Source organism: Gopherus evgoodei, chromosome 2 (genome assembly GCF_007399415.2).
Source record: "Gopherus evgoodei ecotype Sinaloan lineage chromosome 2, rGopEvg1_v1.p, whole genome shotgun sequence".
Taxonomy (NCBI): Eukaryota; Metazoa; Chordata; order Testudines; family Testudinidae; genus Gopherus; species Gopherus evgoodei.
Window position 1 is genome coordinate 41,005,428 of NC_044323.1, and position 19,897 is coordinate 41,025,324.

The 19,897-nt window shown below is 43.5% G+C and overlaps 1 protein-coding gene across 2 annotated transcripts in view; it reads right to left on the reverse strand.

Moving 5' to 3' along the window:
• Positions 1 to 19,515, reverse strand: part of PTER (phosphotriesterase related) — a 40,403-nt gene extending 20,888 nt beyond the window's left edge. Inside the window, exon 1 of one of the 2 annotated variants that reach the window (XM_030550455.1) lies at positions 19,440 to 19,515. The gene's annotated coding sequence lies outside the window, so the exon portion shown is untranslated. Of the gene's footprint in view, positions 1 to 18,683; positions 19,320 to 19,439 lie in introns of those variants that run through there. The other variant, XM_030550454.1, reaches the window with a different exon arrangement.
• Positions 19,516 to 19,897: the final 382 nt, after the last annotated feature.

The window sequence follows — 19,897 nt, forward strand, 5'->3', positions numbered from 1 at the left end:
GGTTTCCAAACTGTAAAAATGTCACCTGAATCTCTACAGGTTAGAATTAGCAGCAACTCTCTCTCTCCCTCCCTCTCTTTTTAAGTTTACTTCCCGTATTAACACTAAACAAGGCTGACTATCCAGTTCAAGTTAGATCTGCCTGATGCTAGCTGCAAAGGCTTGAGGATATGTAGTTATAATTCCTAGTCAAATAAAATCATGAGTTATGAAACAAAATACATGTTTAATGATGCCCAGAGGATAGGACTAACTGGAGCACACATTATTGATTAAAGAGAGAGGTCTTTCCCTTTCTGTCTCCCTTTTAGTGAATAATATCATAAAGATGGGTCTGTTACTGGTAAAGCCCTAAGAGCAGATTTTTTGTGTTTAACTTTCTGTTAACGTGACAGAAGAACAAAGTCAAAAGGGCATTGAGGCCTAGATATCAAAGGGGTTACTAATATATAGATTTCTGATCTTTAGGGCTAAACAAAGTACGACAGTAACCCCATTTCATAGCGACAAAGAGCTACCCATAGTGTTTCAATCTAAGCATCAAATACCAGGTTCAACAGATTAGCGACTGACACTATATAAAGAGTTTTCAGTGACTGTGGTTAACCTAGTTATGAAACTTGGCCAACTTTAAGAGACAGATCTGGTTGATTTACTGTATTTGTATGTCCTGTGTATAAGCAGACGCTGTATGAAAATTCCAATTAGAAAGGACTGTTCTACTATGGATTTAAAGAGTAAATGTCAGCAGAAGGGGTTGTGCTGTATATGGTAGACTTAATATAAAACATTACTTTGGGATATTTCCATAACATGGGATTACAATAATAGTGCTCCAGGTGGGTCATTGTGTTGACTTGTTTGCAACAGTACAGAGTCACTCTGCTAAGACAGACTCCTAATTTATTAATATAATGAGCTGGTATTTGTCAAATAAAGTCACGAAGGATAAGATTTCGAAGGGGACTGCACTTGTGTGAATCATTAAAAGCAAAACACCTCTCTCTTTCGGTAACTGTGGTTGGTTGTAATTAAAATCAAGTTGTCTGACATCATTAATTGAATGTTGTTGATTAGAGTTGGTGTTCTGCAGACCAGCCCGCCATTTTGGAAAAGATTCAATGACCTGAGTGATTCTTGTCATTCCTATAGCCTAGGCAAAGAGAGTAAGATGATTGTCTTAAATTTTAGTCCTTTTCTTGCTGTTTTTTTCTTCCCACTAAAAAACTACTGTGGAAGTAGAGCAAGAACTGACAGGGATTTCAATGCATGACAGTCTCCGTTAGCAAGAGTCAGGCTAGCTGTAACCCTAATAACGTGTGATTTGTAGAAGCGAGGATTGTGTGAAGCGAGTGAGAAAGAACTGTGGGAGAAGTTGTTGCAATCTTGTGTTGATAAGACTGTGTGAAGCGAGTGGGAAAGAACTGTGGGAGAAGTCATTGCGACCTTGTGTCGATAATAAGGAATGTAAATTGGCATCTAAACAGAAGTGAGAAAAATAAGATAACAAAATAGCCTATGTATAAACAAAATGCAGCTGTTGCTCATTATTGTAGGTAACAAAAAGTATAAATGCTTGCTGTAATTGTTTACTTGAAAAGAGACCTGCCTAGGACCGGGGCAACCCTGTGTCCTAGGGCACTCCCTCCCTCTAAACAATTGTAAAGAGAAAATAAAGTATCTGACTCTGCTGCACCCAACCAAAAAGTGAGAACTAAGTTTTTCTCCGACACTACACTCTCACATTCAACCTAAACCTGGCAGCATAACCAGGGGTATTTACACTCCATATAAAACCATACTTTCAAATGATTTTTTTTTGAACAGCTTCTTTGCAAAATGCACATTTTAGCCTGATGAAACTACCTTTTATAAATATGTTTGACCAAGTAATTATAATTTAATCAGGGATGGCCATAGGGAAAATAGTGTCATGGGTGAACTTGTATTTTGGCACCCTGGACATGCTGTCTCCCTTGGTCTCCCACCTATTCCCTGGCCCCTGCAGGATCCCCATGCCCTAATTGCCCCAGGATCCCACTATCTCCTTGGGCTCCCCCCCCCCATTGTGCCTGGCTCCACACCCCATCGCCTCTGGTCCCTGCTTCCTCCCCCAACCCCTCCCCATTGCCCCTGCTGCCTCCCCATCCATTCCCTCTGGGCTCTGCTGCCTCTCTGGGCTACATTCCCTTCCTCCTACCCCCCACTGTCCCAAACTCCCTTGTGCAGCCTTGCACCCCAAGCCCAGCCCACTCCTTGCCTCTTGACCATGGCATCCCGGGTGGTTGTGCACCCATAAGGCTGGCCCTGAGTATAATGAAAAAAGCAGCTCTTATGGTAAAACTAGATATTGTTAATTAACAATTATAAGGTGGTATTTTCCTGTTATTTTCTACATTTTTCTATTTTATTTTTACTTATGTTATATTACTCAGCAAAAGCAATTCTCATTGAATCAGCCTTTCTGCTTGCTTTCAGACAACTATTTTGATATGTATGTAGATTTTCAAGATGAATTTTCTGCTGATTCCTTTCTGACACAGATATATTAGATTAATCTCAACTAATCTGGCCTGACCTCTGTGAAGACCCATGTTTATGTGTATGATCCACTTATAGCCAGGGCCGGCTCTAGCCATTTGGCCGCCCCAAGCACGGCGGCATGCCGCAGGGGGCGCTCTGCTGCTCGCCGGTCCCACAGCTCCGGTGGATCTCCCGCAGACGTGGCTGCGGAGGGTCCGCTGGTCCCGCGGCTCCGGTGGACCTCCCGCAGGCATGCCTGCGGATGCTCCACCGAAGCCGCGGGACCAGCGGACCCTCCGCAGGGATGCCTGCGGGAGATCCACTGGAGCCGCCTGCTGCCCTCCCAGCAACCGGCAGAGCGCCCCCCGCAGCATGCCACGCCAAGTTGGGGCCTGGAGCTGGCCCTGCTTATAGCCTGTGGGTGCTATTGCTGATTTCTGCCAAACAAAACCTAGAATTATCTGCTCCAATGTTGAATTCTTCTTGTAGCAGAGATTAATCTGTTGACTTTTAAGATTTTGTATTACTGCATATATGCAAACCTAAAAGAAATAAAAGTACAAGCTTCTATAGCACCTTCTGTCAGAGGCTCTATAATTACTTCACAAATTCACACTTTAAGTGAAGTATTCACATTTTAAGTGACTTGTCCAAGATCATTCAGTGGGCTCTCTTCCTGCAAGATATAAGTAACTCTCATTGACGTCAGTTAATTGCTAGCTAAAGCCGTTTTAGAAACCCACAATCCTCAATTAAGAATTGTGGAAAATATAATTAATTTAATGTTCTGATTGGGGTGAAATCTTAATCACCATCCTGTTACCTTCTGTATTGACTTTCATGAATACCATAATTCTAGCATGCTATAATGATATACTCACCTTGATAACACCTGATGGTACCATAGCTAATTCATATATATAAACTAACTCTACAAACAGCAATTAAGACCACAATCCAGCAAAGAGCATGTGCTTAACTTTAAACTGTTAGTAGTCCCAAGGAAGTCACTGGGACCACTGACAGACTTTAAGTTAAGCTTCTGCTTATGAGCTTTGCCGAACGGGGGCTTAATTAACTAAAACCATGTTTTATGTACATACAGTTCATTTCTGTGAAAACATGTTTCTTCTCTTAGGTAAGACAATGAGATTTATATACATGGTCATGCATAGTCTGAACATCAGTAAAAGTATTAATGAATGCAATCACAACCTGTACTTTTCTAGGGCTTAGCCTACACTACAGAGTTAGTTTAGCAGTTGACGTTGGCCTAACTATGTCAGTGTCTACACTACAGCTTTTCTCCCGCTGTTGTAAGTGCCCTACGACATAGTAACTGCACCTCCATGAGAGGCGTAGGGCTTATGCTGGTGTAGTTAGGGTGACACAGTGTCTGTATAGACTGCACTACTTACATCAGATGTTGGCAAAAATCTTGTCAGTTTCACAGCTCCCTGCACCTGACTCAGCTTGGGCTGTCACCCTGGGGCGGATCAGGGACTCTCCCCCCGCAGATTCCCAGCTCCTGGTGGGATGCTGCCAGACTCCCCTCTCCCTGCGAGGAGCTCTGCTGCCCCCCAGACCCTTGACTCCCAGTGAGCTGCTGCCCAGGGTCTCTGCTCCGAGCCCAGTTCCCCCCAGAGCTCTTCTGAGACAATAGCAACATGAAATTGACAAGGGGGGAGCTTCAGCTGTGAGACTCATGTGGCTGTCAGTGCCCCACAATGCCCCTCTTCAGCCAGCGCAAGCACTCCTTGTGCGGACGCGCGCCACTGGCTGGAGGGTAGTGTGGACATCAACAGCTGATTGAACTACTGCGGTCGCTGTAGCTTGACCTAAATTAAGTAGGCCTAATTTTATAGTGTACATGACCGATAGCACTCCCTTCGAAGGAGTAACTTTCTTTCCTAGCTTGACCTGCCTTTCCAACTGACAGTAAGGACTCTCTTCTGCAGCCTGACTCACGATGAATAGCACTTACTCTCTTGACTTCAATGGGTCTACTCCCATGAGTATGTACTACTCAAAGAGAATAGAGGATGAAGAATCTGATCCAAGTGTTGGCCAATACTCAGGCGTTATTAAGGAATGTATATGTATATAATCTCCGTAGCCTAAAATGAAAGTCATTTTAGTTACATTATATTACATTGTGAGATATACATACACACAAAAAATACTGTGAAGAATGGAACTGGGAGATAGAAGGAGAAAAATGCTGTTGAATATTCAAGGGACTGCAGCTATTGACTTCTCAAATTCTGACAAATATTCCAATTTTTTTGGCATGTTAGAAACCAGAATGGAAACAACTCTGAATAGAAGTGTCTGTCTTTTGAGGACTCAATTCTAAGGCTGGTTGGAACATTTTCAGAAAAATATCATTTCATCAACGTTTTCATCAAGGGAGAGAAAGACATTCCCCTCACACTCTGTAGCCTAGGGGTTAGAGCACTGGCCTGGGATGTGGGAGACCCTTGCTATGCCTGATTCAGAGTGATCTAGGATGAAAAATTCAACTCTGAATTAAGCGGAAGAGGGACTTGCACTTGGGTCTTCCATATCCCAGGCCAACGCCCTGACCATCAGGGCCACATCTCCCTCTACCCTTCTTCCTGAATTGAAAAACTCAGTTTTGGTCTGAAAATGGACATTTCAATACAAACATTTTTGCCAAAACATTCAAAATGTGTTGATTTTGTTCCAAATGCGGAATGAAAACAAATTTTGAAAGCTTGAAAGTTGCCACAAAAAACAGAACTGTCATCCTTTGGTCAGCTCTACTCAATTCATTGTAGGTTTTCCCAACCTAGGTAAGAAAATTAGAGGACACTCCCTGAGCTCCCCAACCCCTACAATGGATGGAGTCCTCCAAGACACACAGAGACACTTCCATTCCCTGAGACCTCGTGTCAAAGAGGAGTTGGAGAAGGAAATAGATAGATCTAAAAATCACATATCTCCCAAGTGCCTCTTTGAGGTGGCACTAACAGCCATGGAACAACTTAAATGCTGATCTGAAGTCTGGGGTAAAGGATTCCTTCCCCATCCCAGCTTCCACGATTCTGCTGAGTACAGAGCCAGAAACAGCATTTGTACCTCAGAGTAGAAAGCACTGAATTTCTGAAGGAAAACTACTTCATAATATCATTCTAATCACTACCACTAATTAGAAAGAAGAGTAAATCACTAAAGAAACAAGTTGTGTTAAATAGAATGAAAAATAATAATTTAAAATCAAATTTTGCAGGAAGCTGCCAACTTATCAAACTGAGGGAGCAGGCACAGGAAATGAATTAATCAGAGCTTTACCAGAATTATTAGGTTTGCTCTAATCTTTTTAAAAATACATATAGTTACTAGTATAGCAGCTAAAATAATATGTCTTGAATGTGCACTTCCTACTTGTGCCAATGGCAGGCTGCATTTCCTGAATCCTAACTTGCTTCCAGAAAGCAGCAGTAAAATGTCCACTCCCACTGAGAGAAAGAGAGAAGAGGCAAGCTCCGGTCTGGAGATACTGAAACGATGGGAATTTCTAAAAACTGTTCTGAAATTATTCTTTGTACTATGGTAGCACCTGAGAGCCTTCGTCATGGGCCAGAATCCTATTGTGCTGCAGTATAAACACAGAAATGATGGTCTCTGAAAATTAAATGAGCGTATACACATTTGGATAGAGCAACTATTATTTCTCAATATAACGTACAACTAAGGACTGCAGTTTTCATTATCATCTTGAAACAGCTACCTAGAGTTTATGATAGTAACTCTAGGTGAACCTTTACAGCAATCGACTGTACAGTGCACAAAATATCATCCTCATGTTTAGTCTGCTACGAAACACTAGTGCAGTTGTTACTGTCCCTAGAGGTATGACTGAGAGCAATGGGGCCCACTGGTAAACAGACTAAGAATAAATCCCGCAGTCCTTACCCAATAAAGCCTCCACTGAATTCAACAGACATTTTGCCTGAATACCAATGGCAGGATTTGGACCTTTGTTGGTTTCCCATCTGGAACCTGCACTTCTGTCATTGTGTCATTATAATAGTCTTGTAATGAGAAGTCTACCTAGGCTGGAATTGGTTGTTTCCTGTGGTAATCTCGTATTGCTAAAACATAATAATTACATAAACATAGTCTCCACATGTCTGCAATCATTTTGACTTAGCAAGCACATTTTAACAGTACTAGCACAGAGTCTCTCTAGACTTGCACGGAAATCATTTTATTGTCATTACATTACAACGTGAGATTATAACAACAATAAATGCAGATTGCTGTGACAGAAAATGTATGAAATCTAATAGGCATGGCTCAGTAGCTATTTGTTAAATTTAAAAAAAAATCAATTCACTTTCTGTTTTGGAAATAAGGGTTGCCTTGTTCCACCATGAGCATTATAATAGAATCTTTCCTTACATAATCATACAAACACAAGAAATGTGACGTAACACAGGTTATGTATTTATTTACAAATAGAAGCAAATGCTTTAAAGGTCCGATCCTGCACCTAATTATTTCAGTGGGACAGGGAGAAGCCTAAATATTTAGAAACATTTCATATATGAATTATAAATTAACCTAATAGATTTCTGGAAGAATTTAAGAGACATGCATACTAGCTAGCGCTAACACCAAGCAGCAGTTTTGTAATACTATTTGTTCTGTGTTACTGGCTCTTTTAAAAATATCATATGTTGTACATAAACAAATTACGCAGCCCACCCTTGTGTAGGAAACTATACAAATAAAATGTAACAGCACAGAGAAGCATGCTATTGTTTGCATTACTGCAGAGGCTGGCAGAATCAATGAATCTCTTGTAGCTAGGAGTATGTATCTGATATCATTTAATCACCCCTAAATATTTGGCTCAGTACAGCAGAGTAAACTTACAACATTAAGGAAAGTACTGAAGTTATCACACATCCCAATATCTATTTTAGAGTTTTATACAGCTACCCATCACTGTAGTATCTGAGTGCCTTCCACGTAAAACCAATAGCAACAGTGAAGTCCCTAGCAAACTTCACGGAGTCTTTGGTACTTTCCCTTTTTCAGGGTAACAAATCTGCTTGGGGTAGGGTTTGTGGTTCCCTATTTCTTCCCCTCTGGTTAGCAAAGGTTTATTGGGTTGAAGAGGGTGTCAGTGTTGTGTCATTCTTATGGCTGAAAGGCTCTCTCAAAGACAAAGGTTTTGCAGCAGTTCCTAAGGATAAACTCTGGATTTGCCTGTTCTCTTCAGGAAGTTTGTTCCTTAGCCAGATCCCCTTCACCAGCAATGCTTTGGCCCCAGCTCTCACATGCCTCATCCTGGGCTTTGTGTCCCAGAAAAACATAGCTGTCACTGTGGTTCACAGATTAAAATTCAGTCTTTAATGTACCTAGAACTTGATCCATTTATTGCTTTGAAAATGGGGACTTGATGCTAACTGGTCATGCAAGCTTAATGCAGAGTTGAGCAGGATCCAACAACATCATACCACTTTGATGAACAGTGATGTTTGACACTGAGCTAGTGAGGGTTAGGCAACCAGCAGGCTAAAGCAGCCTAAAGATCAACCTTTAAGGACATATTAGGGAAGTACCGAAACGGTAAACAGGACCATTCCTTGCAGATAGTTATCAAAGCCATGTTAAATGGACGAGAGTTCTGTATTGTTAGAGAGTTAAAGGTAAATACTGGTCTACACTAAAGCTGTAAGTCTACTTAAGTTACACTACTTCAGTTACATATGTTATGTAATTGAAGTTGATGTGATTTAGTCGATTTACAGCAATGTCTACACCGCACTATGTTGACAGGAAATGCTCTCCCACCGACTTCACTTCCCTGAGAGGTGGAAGGTGAGTACAGATGTCCAAAGGAGAGTGCTCTGCCATCATAAGAACATAAGAACAGTCGTACTGGGTCAGACCAACGGTCCATCCAGCCCAGTATCCTGTCTACCGACAGTGGTCAATGACAGGTGCCCCAGAGGGAGTGAATCTAACAGGTAATGACTGAGTGATCTCTCTCCTGCCGTCCATCATCATCCTGTGACAAACAGAGGCTAGGAACACCATTCCTTACCCATCCTGGCTAATAGCCATTAATGCACTTAGCTTGTCTTCACCAGACTCACTAAATCGACACTGCTGCATCGATCGTAGAACTGCTGAGTTAGCCAGAATACAGACAATCCCTGATTGTATTTATCTATGTTTACCTATATCTGTTAGGAGTTTAACAATGTTGTCTAATTAGCATGTAGAAGCTAAACTTTGGTTCCTGTCCATAATATTTCATTACTATATTCTATTGATTCAGTGATCAAAAAGGAACATTAGCAATTAGGTAAAACTTAGATAAAACAAAATCATTTTTTAATTTCTTTTTGAAGTTTATAGTAAATTATCTGTGAACCTTTGAACGGCAAATTGCCTTATGCTAATCAATCAACTAATTATCTGTATATACACAGGAAATAGGAATTGACTTCAAAGTAACCATTTATATTACCTATTCTTCATCCAAGCAATGCCCACTGTGCTATCTGTGTCAACAGACTATAGTAGCCTGCCAGAGATCCAGGAGTGCCGCCAACTTTTTTGCTGCCCCCGAAATACCGACGACGACCGGGGCGGCCAAAGATCCGGCCACCGCGGTCACCACCCCCCCAAATGTTAGCGCCCTAGGTGACCACCTAGGTTGCCTAATGGGTTGCACTGGCCCTGCAGAGATCTATAAAAGAACTCTAGGGCCTGATCCTGTCATCTCAAGTCTGCTTGAACTTTACCAGGGGAAATTTGAGTCACAAGACTGAGGTCTCCAGCTCCAGTCTGATTACCCTACTATTTCTCATGGAACAATTTAAACAGATTCTGCACATGGACTGCCTACTGGATTATGACCTATGGAATTGATTCTGGAAGAACTTTCTACAAATCAACAGCTCACCATCACTACCTATGAAACTGACCTAAGAACTTTATGCATATCTGTATGCATAACGCTCTTTAACTACCATAATTCTCTCTTTTCTTTTTCATAAATCTTAGTTAATAAGAATTGGCTGTAAGTGTGCATTTGGGTATGTCATGGTATAATTCCCCACTCTGAACCTTAGCGTCCAAAAGATGGGGTACCAGCATGAACTCCTCTAAGCTTAATTACCAGCTTAGTACTTGTAGCATTGCCACCAACCAGGAATCCCAGTGCCTGGTACACTCTGGTCCCCCCCAAAACCTTGCCCGGGGACCCCCAAGACCCAGTCCCTCTGGATCTTAATACAAGGAAAGTAAACCCTTTCCCTCACCACTGCCTCTCCCAGACTTCACCTCCCTGGGTTACCCTGGAAGATCACTGTGATTCAAACTCCTTGAATCTTAAAACAGAGAGGAAAATTCACCTTCCCCTCTCCTTCTCTCTCTCCCTCCCAGACTCTCCCTGAGAGAGAAAGTAATCCTAACACAGAGAGAAATTAACCTCTCTCTCCCCCTTCCCTCCTTTCTCCCCACCAATTCCCTGGTGGATCCAGATCCAGTCCCCTGGGGTCTCACCAGAATAAAAAAACCAACAATCAGGTTCTTAAACAAGAAAAGCTTTTAATTAAAGAAAGAAAAAACAGTAAAAATTATCTTTATAAATTTAAAATGGAAAAGGTACAGGGTCTTTCAGCTATAGACACTGGGAATGCCCTCCCAGCCTAAGTATACAAGTACAAATTAAAATCCTTTCAGCAAAATACAAAATTTGAACTCCTTCCAGCCAAATACACATTCGCAAATAAAGACAACAAACATAAGCCTAACTTGCCTTATCTACCTAGTACTCACTATTCTGAACTTATAAGAGCCTGTATCGGAGAGATTGGAGAGAAACCTGGTTGCACGTCTGGTCCCTCTGAGCCCCCAGAGTGAACAACAACCAAAAACTAACAGCACACACAAAAACTTCCCTCCTTCAAGATTTGAAAGTATCCTGTCCCCTGACTGGTCCTCTGGTCAGGTGACAGCCTGGCTCACTGATCTTGTTAACCCTTTACAGGCAAGAGAGATATGAAGTACTTCTGTTCCATTAACTTTTAACTATCCATTTATGACAGGGTAAAATCTGAAATACTTATAGACCTGGTGGGTAATGTGTTCGATCGCCATCTATAACGTTCTACTAATCCCAAGAGAACAAGATTTTCAGTAATTCTCATCATATTTAACTTGGCTTCTGGGAGGAAGCCCAGGGCTGGATCGCTTTAAGGGAGCTGTATTTTTGGCTTCTGGGTATTTTGTAAGATATTTCAGAAGTTGCTTAGTTGCTGACTTGGTGAATCTACTTATTAGAATAACCACCAGTTTGGGGATTGTTTCCCTCATTCTTTATAGTTTGCCCTGACTGAGCATTCTGTGTGGCCCCTCCAGTGACCATGTCCACAGGATGTATACTTTCACTGGAAGATGAAGGCTATGCCTCGACTAGTTCTGCTGAGTGTTTCCTCTTTCTGACCAGCATTGCTTCAGTCTTGCCTGGGTTCATCTTGAGCCAACCATTCTTCATCAAAAAATTGATTTCTCCTAGGCCTTCTGACACATCAGTAGTGGCAGTGGTTGCATCAGCTTAGAACAGGATATATATAGCTGAGTATCATCAGCATTCTACTGGCAGCTGGGCCAAGGGCATCTTGCTAGCTCTCTCTCAGTCTGATATGGGTACTGAAGAGAAGAAGGAATACTATGGATTCTTTCAGAGAGAAGGAGTAGTTATTCACCACCACTTCCTAAGTTCTGCTGGAGAGGAAGGAATGGAGCCAATATTCTGTTGGGCCATCTACAACTGCTACGTCATGTAGGCATGTTAATAATACCTTAGGGTACACTTTGTCAAAGGCTGCAAATAGGTTCAGTAGCCTGTGTTCACAGCCATAAGAAGGTGGTCTTTTAGTGCCACTATGTTGTACCCTGATTTGAACCCTTGGTAGCAGGCATCCGGAATACTGGCTGACACTGGAGCTTGATGGTTACTATTTTCTCAGTTACTTTGTCCATGAATGGGAGGTTGGAGATGGGACAGTTACTGGAGAGGTCTTCAGGGACAAGATTCGGCTTCTTGAGGCCGCGGTGAACTGCATTTTTCAAGGTGTTTGGCAGATGCGCTTCTCTGAAGGAGGCATTAAGTATTTCTGTTAATGGTTGGTGTAGCTGGTCTTCACAGCCTTTTACCAGCCAGAAGGGGCACAGATCCATTTCACAGGTCATGTCTCTAATACTTTCATGGTTTCTTGATATTCAGAAGATGTAATGTGGCCAAAATCAATAAAGGTGATTGGATGGATAAAGTGATCTGGTCTGGGATGGAATTTTTATTTCCCAGTTATCAAATACTTATGGAGCTCTTACCAGCAAATTATGTTGACAGAGCTTCACAATGTATGCAATAGTGGTCCCACTGCCTAGTGCAGCAGTGTGACAGCTCTATGTGATTCTCTCTCACTACAGAGAAATTCCTACTCTACAGGATTTCAACTGGAAAGGTTCACCATCCATTAAAAAAAAAAAGACATTATGGTCATATGGCCAGAGCTAGTGGATTGTTTCTGACCTGATTCACCACGGTCACATCAGGCATGTGGCTTCCATTTCCCTTCTCAAAATCCACTTCTGCTCCAACAAGAAACCAGCCAACAGATAAATTGAGAGGGTAGATGGGGACAGAGGATATTTACTAATGTAATTACAAAACTATCTTTTTAAAAATAAACTGCCTCCCTGTCACCCACCCTTCGTTATTATTATAGACCAGGGGAATTACAGACCAGTCATCTTAACTTCAGTATGTGGAAAGATAATGATGTAAATAATTAAGCAATCAATTTGAAAACACCTAGAAGATAATAAGGTGATAAGTAATAGTCAGCATGGATTTGTCAAGAAGAAGTTGTGCCAAAACAGCCTAACAACTTTCTTTGAGAGGGTAACAAATTTGTGGATGGAGGGAAATGGTAGATTGGTATATCTTGACCTTAGTAAGGCTTTTGATGCCGTCTCGCATAACTTTCTCATAAAGAAACTAGGGAAATACTACCTAGATAGAGCTATTATAAGGTGGGTGCATAACTGGATCGAAAACCATTCTGAGAGAGTTATTAACGGTGGTTTCTGTCAAGTGGGGTCCCACAGGGATCAGTTCTGGGTCTGGTTCTGTTCAATATCTTCATCAGTGATGTAGATACTGGCATAGAAAGCACACTTATAGAGTTTGTGGACAATGCCAAGCTGGGAGGGGTTGCAAGTGCCTGGAAGATAGAATTAAAATTCAAAATGATCTGGAAAAACTGGAGAAATGGTCTGAAGTAAATAGGAAGAAATTCAGTAATGACAAATGCAAAGTACTCCACTTAGGAAGGAACAATCAGTTGCCCACATACAAAATGGGAAATGACTGCCTAGGAGTGAGTAGTGAGGAAAGGGATCTGGAGGTCATAGTGGATCACAAGCCAAATATGAGTCAACAATGTAATACTGTTGCAAAAAAAACAAACATCATTCAGGGATATATTACCAGGAGTGTTGTAAGCAAGACATGAGAAGTAATTTTTCTGCTCTACTCTGCGCTGATTAGGCCTCAACTCAAGTACTGTGTCCAGTTCTGGGTGCCACATTTCAGGAAAGAGGTGGACAAACTGGAGAAAGTCCAGAGAAGAGCAACAAAAATGATTAAAGGTCTAGAAAACATGACCTATGAGGGAAGATTGAAAAAACTGGGTTTGTTTAGTCTGGAGAAGAGAAGACTGAGAGGGGATATGATAACATTTTTCAAGTATATCAAAGGTTGCTAAAAGGAGAAGGGAGAAAAATTGTTCTCCTTAATCTTTGGGGCTAGGATTAGAAGCAATGGGCTTAAATTGCAGCACAGGCAGTTTAGGTTGGACATTAGGAAAAACTTCCTAACTGTCTGGGTGATTAAGCACTGGAATAAATTGCTTAGGGAGGTTGTGGAATCTCCATCATCGGAGATTTTTAAGAGCAGATTAGAGAAACACCTGTCAGGGATGACCTAGCTAATCCTTAGTCCTGCCATGAGTGCAGGGGACTGGACTAGGTGACCTCTCAAGATTCCTTCCAGTCCTATCATTCTATGATTATTCACTTTCTTATACCCTAGTTCTGTAAGCTGTTTCACATGAGGAGGCCCTGTGTCTGTGCATAGCTCCATTGCCTTCAATAGGGATCCACACAGGTGCATAGGTTCACCAACATGGAACAGCTTCCCAGATCTGGGCCTTAAATTTTAATCTTTTTCTGGGAAAGGATTACATCTACCTTCCCACGCTTGTATAGCGCCCTGGTACTGGTTGCCTAATCTTGATTGGTGCACCAGGAATATAAATAGTACTAATAATAACAATAACTAATAATACCACTGTTTCTAAACAACAAGAGGCTGGCCTGATCAGGCTGCCAGCTTCTTTGCCATGTCTTTAGGCCTCTTTCCAGTTATTGTTGAATCCCTGATCCATCAGTATTCATGCAAAAACTGGCCAAGGAAACTTACTATTACTCCTTAGTTTCATACCACTGAAGGTTACTGCACTTTGCTTGGACACCCAAGCTCCAGGACGGAAAAGGAAAGCAGTACAGAAGAACTGTGGTGGCCAAAACTTTGAGACGGGAAGAAAATGGGATGGGGGAGTGTCATAAACAGATAGCTAAGGGTTAACGTCTCTTTCACCTGGAAAGAAGTATCTGAAGCACCTGACCAGAGGACCAATCAGGAAACAGGATTTTTTCAACTCTGGGTGGAGGGAAGTTTGTGTGTGAGTCCTTTGTTCTGGGGTCTTCTGCCTGTATGCTCTCTCAGCTATGAGACGATTTCTATTTCCTGCTTTCTAATCTTCTGTTTCCAAGTTGTGAGTACAGAGTTCATAAAAACAATAAGGGTTATTGTTTTTTTCTTTTGTATTTACATGTCTATAGTTGCTGGAGTGCTTTGAATTGTATTCTTTTTGAATAAGGCTGTTTACTCAATATTCTTTTAAGCAAATGACCCTGTATTTGTCACCTTAATACAGAGAGACCATTTTTATGTATTTTTCTTTCTTTTTATATAAAGCTTTCTTTTTAAGACCTGTTGGAGTTTTTCTTTAGTGGGGAACTCCAGGGAATTGACTCTGTACTCACCAGGGAATTGGTGGGAGGAAGAAGTCAGGGGGAAATCTGTGTGTGTTAGATTTACTAGCCTGACTTTACATTCCCTCTGGGTGAAGAGGGAAGTGCTTGTGTTTCCAGGACTGGAAATAGAGAGGGTAGACTCCCTCTGTTTAGATTCACGGAGTTTGCTTCTGTGTATCTCTCCAGGAACACCTGGAGGGGGGAAGGGAAAAGGTTTATTTCCCTTTGTTGTGAGACTCAAGGGAGTTGGGTCTTGGGGTCCCCAGGGAAGGTATGGGGGGACCAGAGTGCCCCAAAACACTCTAATTTTTTGGGTGGTGGCAGCTTTACCAGGTCCAAGCTGGTAACTAAGCTTGGAGGTTTTCATGCTAACCCCCATATTTTGGACGCTAAGGTCCAAATCTGGGACTAGGTTTATGACAGGGAGGTAAGTTAGGAATTGAGCATCTCACAACACAAGCAAGTATTTTTCCAGTAGCACAACCTCTGTGTCCTAGGCAATGTTAATTTTCTGTGACAGACTAAGGTTCTTTAGAACCTCTTGCTCTCCAGGCCTACCTGAATAACATGTAGCCATCTCTTTCAGTAAGGGAAGATTACAGCTGTCAAGATCTACACCAGAGTTTTAATTGATGGTGGAGAGTTTTCAGCTTCCCATCTGTCATAGGATATACAGACGATGGCAAGAAAACAGTTAACCGCCTTTCATTTTAGAATACTGCCTCAGCTGTCTCTAGCCCAGCGTTTCTCAAATGCGGCCGCTGCTTGTCGTGGGGGGTGGGGAGCAAAGTAGCAGCCCCTTCCTGTTGCTCCTGGATGCACTGCCTTGGTGTTGATTGCTGAAGCCACCTGCAGTGGTTGGGTCCTGCTCTCCCTGTGGAGACACTTGGGGCACAATGCTCGAGAACCAGGCAACTGGTGAGATTCCCAAGTTCCCAGAGGCAGTGGGGTTCAGGCTTTGGATTTCAGCCCTGGGGTAGTGCGGCAGCAGGGCAGCAGACTCTGGCCACAGGGCTTCGGGCTCCAGCCCCACACCCACCCCCATTGTCCTTGGCCCTTGCTACCTCCCTCGACCCCTCATCCAGGGCTTAATTTGTCCCTAGGCTTGACAGGGTTGAGAAACCTGTAAAAATCAATTTTTGTATCCTTGTTAATATTACTTTTCACAACAGACTTATTAGCTAGCAATAAATAAATTACAATAATTTGGACATGTACATGTGCATATTTATTTGTTTTTCCTAAAGCTAATTAAGTATTTTAGGAAGAAGTGAGAGAACAAGAGTTGGTGGCCGTACTCTGAGGCCACCAAAAATTTTGTCCTGAGAACCCCTGAGTCACTGCAGAGATACTCAGGAGAGAACAGAAACAGCTGGGAAAATTGAAAGAACCCTCTTATTATACTTCCATATAAGGGATCAGATTCTGAAAAAGCAGAAGTAGGAAATCACAGTTCCTTGTAAGTCCTCAGCAGGGCTGAGACCAGGAAACAGCTTGGTTCTTTGGTCCACTTTCTCCAGAGAAGTTGGCTGAGAAATGCCACGCTATGGGCTAGTCTACATTGGGGGTGGGGGTGGGGGTGGTGTCAATCTAAGTTACGCAACTTCAGCTATGTGAATAATGTAGCTGAAGTCGATGTATTTAGATCTACTCACCGCGGTGTCTTCACTATGGTGTGTCGATGGCAGACGCTCTCCTGTCAATTCCCCTTGGCTTCTTGTTGAGGTGGAGTACCGAAGTTGCCACTAGAGTGATCAGCAGTCGATTTATCGTGTCTATACTAGACACGATAAATCAACCCCCACTGGATTGATTACTGTGGGAGCAGCAATAGGAGGAGTGATTTTTCACATGCCTATCTCTTGAGATTTGGCTGAGTTTGAAACTATGAGCAAGGAAAAGTGGGGAAACTTTCCCCCCCCTTTAACCCTAAAGAGGTGGGACTCTGTTAGACGCCAACATCTGGGATCAACTGATAAAACCTGTCCCTCTTAGACTACAAAATACCTACCTTGTGTTCTGACTGGTATTTGATCTTGCCCTATTACAGGGGTAGGCAACCTATCACACGCGCGCCGAAGGCGGCACGCGAGCTGATTTTCAGTGGCACTCACACTGCCCGGGTCGTGGCCATTGGTCTGAGGGGCTCTGTATTTTAATTTAATTTTAAATGATGCCTCTTAAACATTTTAAAAACCTTATTTACTTTACATACAACAACAGTTTAGTTATATATTATAGACTTATAGAATGAGACCTTCTAAAAATGTTAAAATGTATTACTGGCACGCGAAATTTTAAATTAGAGTGAATAAATAAAAACTCGGCACACCACTTCTGAAAAGTTGCCGACCCCTGCCCTATTGTATGGACATCATCTTAGTCCTAAATCAAAAGGAGAAAAAATACTCATGTGGTCTGAAGACACCAATCCCCTAATAGTACACTACTTATTCAGTATTCTGTACCTCCAGTGTACTCTGGCTTTAGGTACTTTATGAGCAAGTGTCTCAACAGGTCTGCGACTGATTGCTTTTTAACAACGAAGGAAGCAGTAAAGCTAATTTCTATTGCATTGGGAACTAAATTTTGTTAAAAATTAGCACTAGTCACCTTTATGAAATGTAATTAAGCATCTGAATGCCATTGTTGCCATCTCTGATTATAACAACAAAAGTGAATATGACAATGGTGACACTAGTGAGAACATTATGGCTGTTTAAATCCCCAAATGCAAGAGAGGCGTTAATAATAATAACTGACATTTATGTAGTGTCTTTAATTCAATGATCCCAAAGTACCTAGCAGAATAATACAAAAATGCGTATTACAGGGATCACTTCATCCATCACTCAAATACAACCACCCCACAGGCAGAAGGCTGCAACCTTTTAACACCACAGAACAGATGAGGACAGAAAGTGAAGTATGCCATATGTAACTAACTACTGGGGTAACTTTAGATAGGCAGAATACAATTGTCCTACAGAAATTCAGCCAAGGCTAAGATCCTTCCTCTTGCAAGACGTGCCATGAGAATCTTTAATTACCACAAATAGCCAGAACCTTGCTTCTATCCAAATGATGGTATCTTCAACAGCAGACTGCCCTAAAACCATGCTGGGATAGTCACTTAGTTAGTCCTAATAAAAGAGGAAGTACACTACTTCCCATAACACCTAAGGTTTCCTTTAAGAGCTTGCATTCATGTACCAACTAGGCCAGCCCTCCTTACCTGAGCTCCCCACTGAGACGGCTTACTTACCTATGTTGATAGCCATGCATGTCAATAAGGGTCACAATTATAATGTGGCCACTACTGATCACCTCCACTGCAGAGTCCTTGGACTCTGAAGAACTGTCTTCTGCTTCCAAAGTAACCTCCTATAGGAAAGCTGGGAGATGCCCTCACCACTGTGGGAAGCTGGGAGCTACCAGATGCTACACTATTCATTTAATAGTCTAGACACACTCTATCGCAATATTGAGATTTTTTTTTAAAATTCCAGGTTATTTAATAGGACCCACACAGCTTTCACCTCTGCTCCTTGGCTTGCCATCTCCACATGGGAGGCACAGCAGGAATAATAATCCAGATTGTTGTATGCTGACTGTAATTTAACTGCTCTGAGGTTCTAGACTTAAACCCCTCACAGCATAATGGCCTTGCAAACCTGATGACAGCATTGACCATTAGCAGTGGTGACTTGCCCTATCAAACAGACTACTGCTCGACCTGGAACTCTAGGTTGTAAAAACTATCCGCTTCTCTGTGCCAAAGTTGAATCACTACTAGAGAGGGGGCATTCCTTCCTGATGCTTGGCTGGCCAGTGCTGCATGAGTAGCAAAGTGTCAAAACCCTAAGGACAGTGAGTCCCTTTGATCACACAGTGCAGCAATTCCCTCTTATTGGTTTGACAATAATTCAACCACCGTTTCTCATTCTGTCACAAAACTGCCACCACCCCATTGTCATTGATTTCCTGGGCAGAGGGGTACTCACATATGCCAGCTCCCAGGTTGCAGTTAATATCCTTTTCAGTTCCTCAAACACCTATGTATTCCACTTTCCAACAGAGCTGGGTCTCTCCTGGCCAATTAGTTTTGGTTTGTGTGTTTGGCTTCTACTGCTCCAGTTATTTCCAATCCTTCTGTGTACTCCCACTATTTCCCTTAAATGGTCTGTCGCTTAACATGGGAAAGTCCAACTGGCACAAGGCCTTCTTATGCCAGAAGAGGTATTTCCCGTTAGCCTGTCAGACGTGCCCAGTCCTTCTGTGTCCTCCTTAGCTTCCTCCCCCCAGCTGGAGGGATGGGTGCCACTACTCCAGTGTTTCGAAGCATGATAGTGCAACCCACGCACAGTAAGACACTTCATGCAGGGAACGTTGCTGCGCAGGCCGTGGTCCAAGCACAGGAGTGGGATCAAAGTCCTGACTGCTAAACTGACTCGCTGTGTGGGGCGGGACAAGCGGGCTAATTTACTGCCTCGCTCACACCACTGGTGGGGAAAACACTTACAAAACAAAACCCGAGCTCAGCCGGGGTCCGACTGGGCGCCCAGTGCCCGACACCGGAACCACCCGGGGCCGGGCCGGGCCGCAGCACTGGCTCCCGCCCCCACGGCGGACGAAGCTGTCCCGAGCCGCCCCCGAGCTGGCTGCGTGCGGCGGGCTCCCGCGGCCGGGCGGGCACGGCTACAGCTCCCGGGCCGGGACTTTGTGCGGGCCCGTCTAGCGCTTCCCCCGCCGCCGCTCACCTCCGCGCAGCCTTCAGCGCCAGTCCGTCCGCCCGCCCGCCTGCCTTCTGTTCCGCCTCCCCGGCCCGGGGCGTGGCTTCCCCCTCCGCGCACCCGCCCCTCCGCTGGCGGTGCTTGGAGGCCGCCAAGGCCGGGTGTCTTTCGCCACCTGCAGCCAGCCACGGGCTCCCTCCCTGCCCGCTGCAGGGTGCTCGCACTTCATGCGCCCCGGGCTCAGGGAGCGCCCGCTGCACTGGGTGCCCTGCGCCCTGTAATGGCACTGCGCCCCGGGCCGCTGCTCTGCCCGTTTCATGGGGCTGAATTCAGCGTGCCTGCTGGCTGGGCCCTGTGGGGGGTGACGTTGTGTCTCCGCCTCTTCCTGGTGTGTCACCCACAGTCCTGTCATGGTGCTACCAGCCTTGTGACATTGGGTTGCAGCACCTTGCACAGCGCGGGAATCATAGATGTGTAGGTCTGGC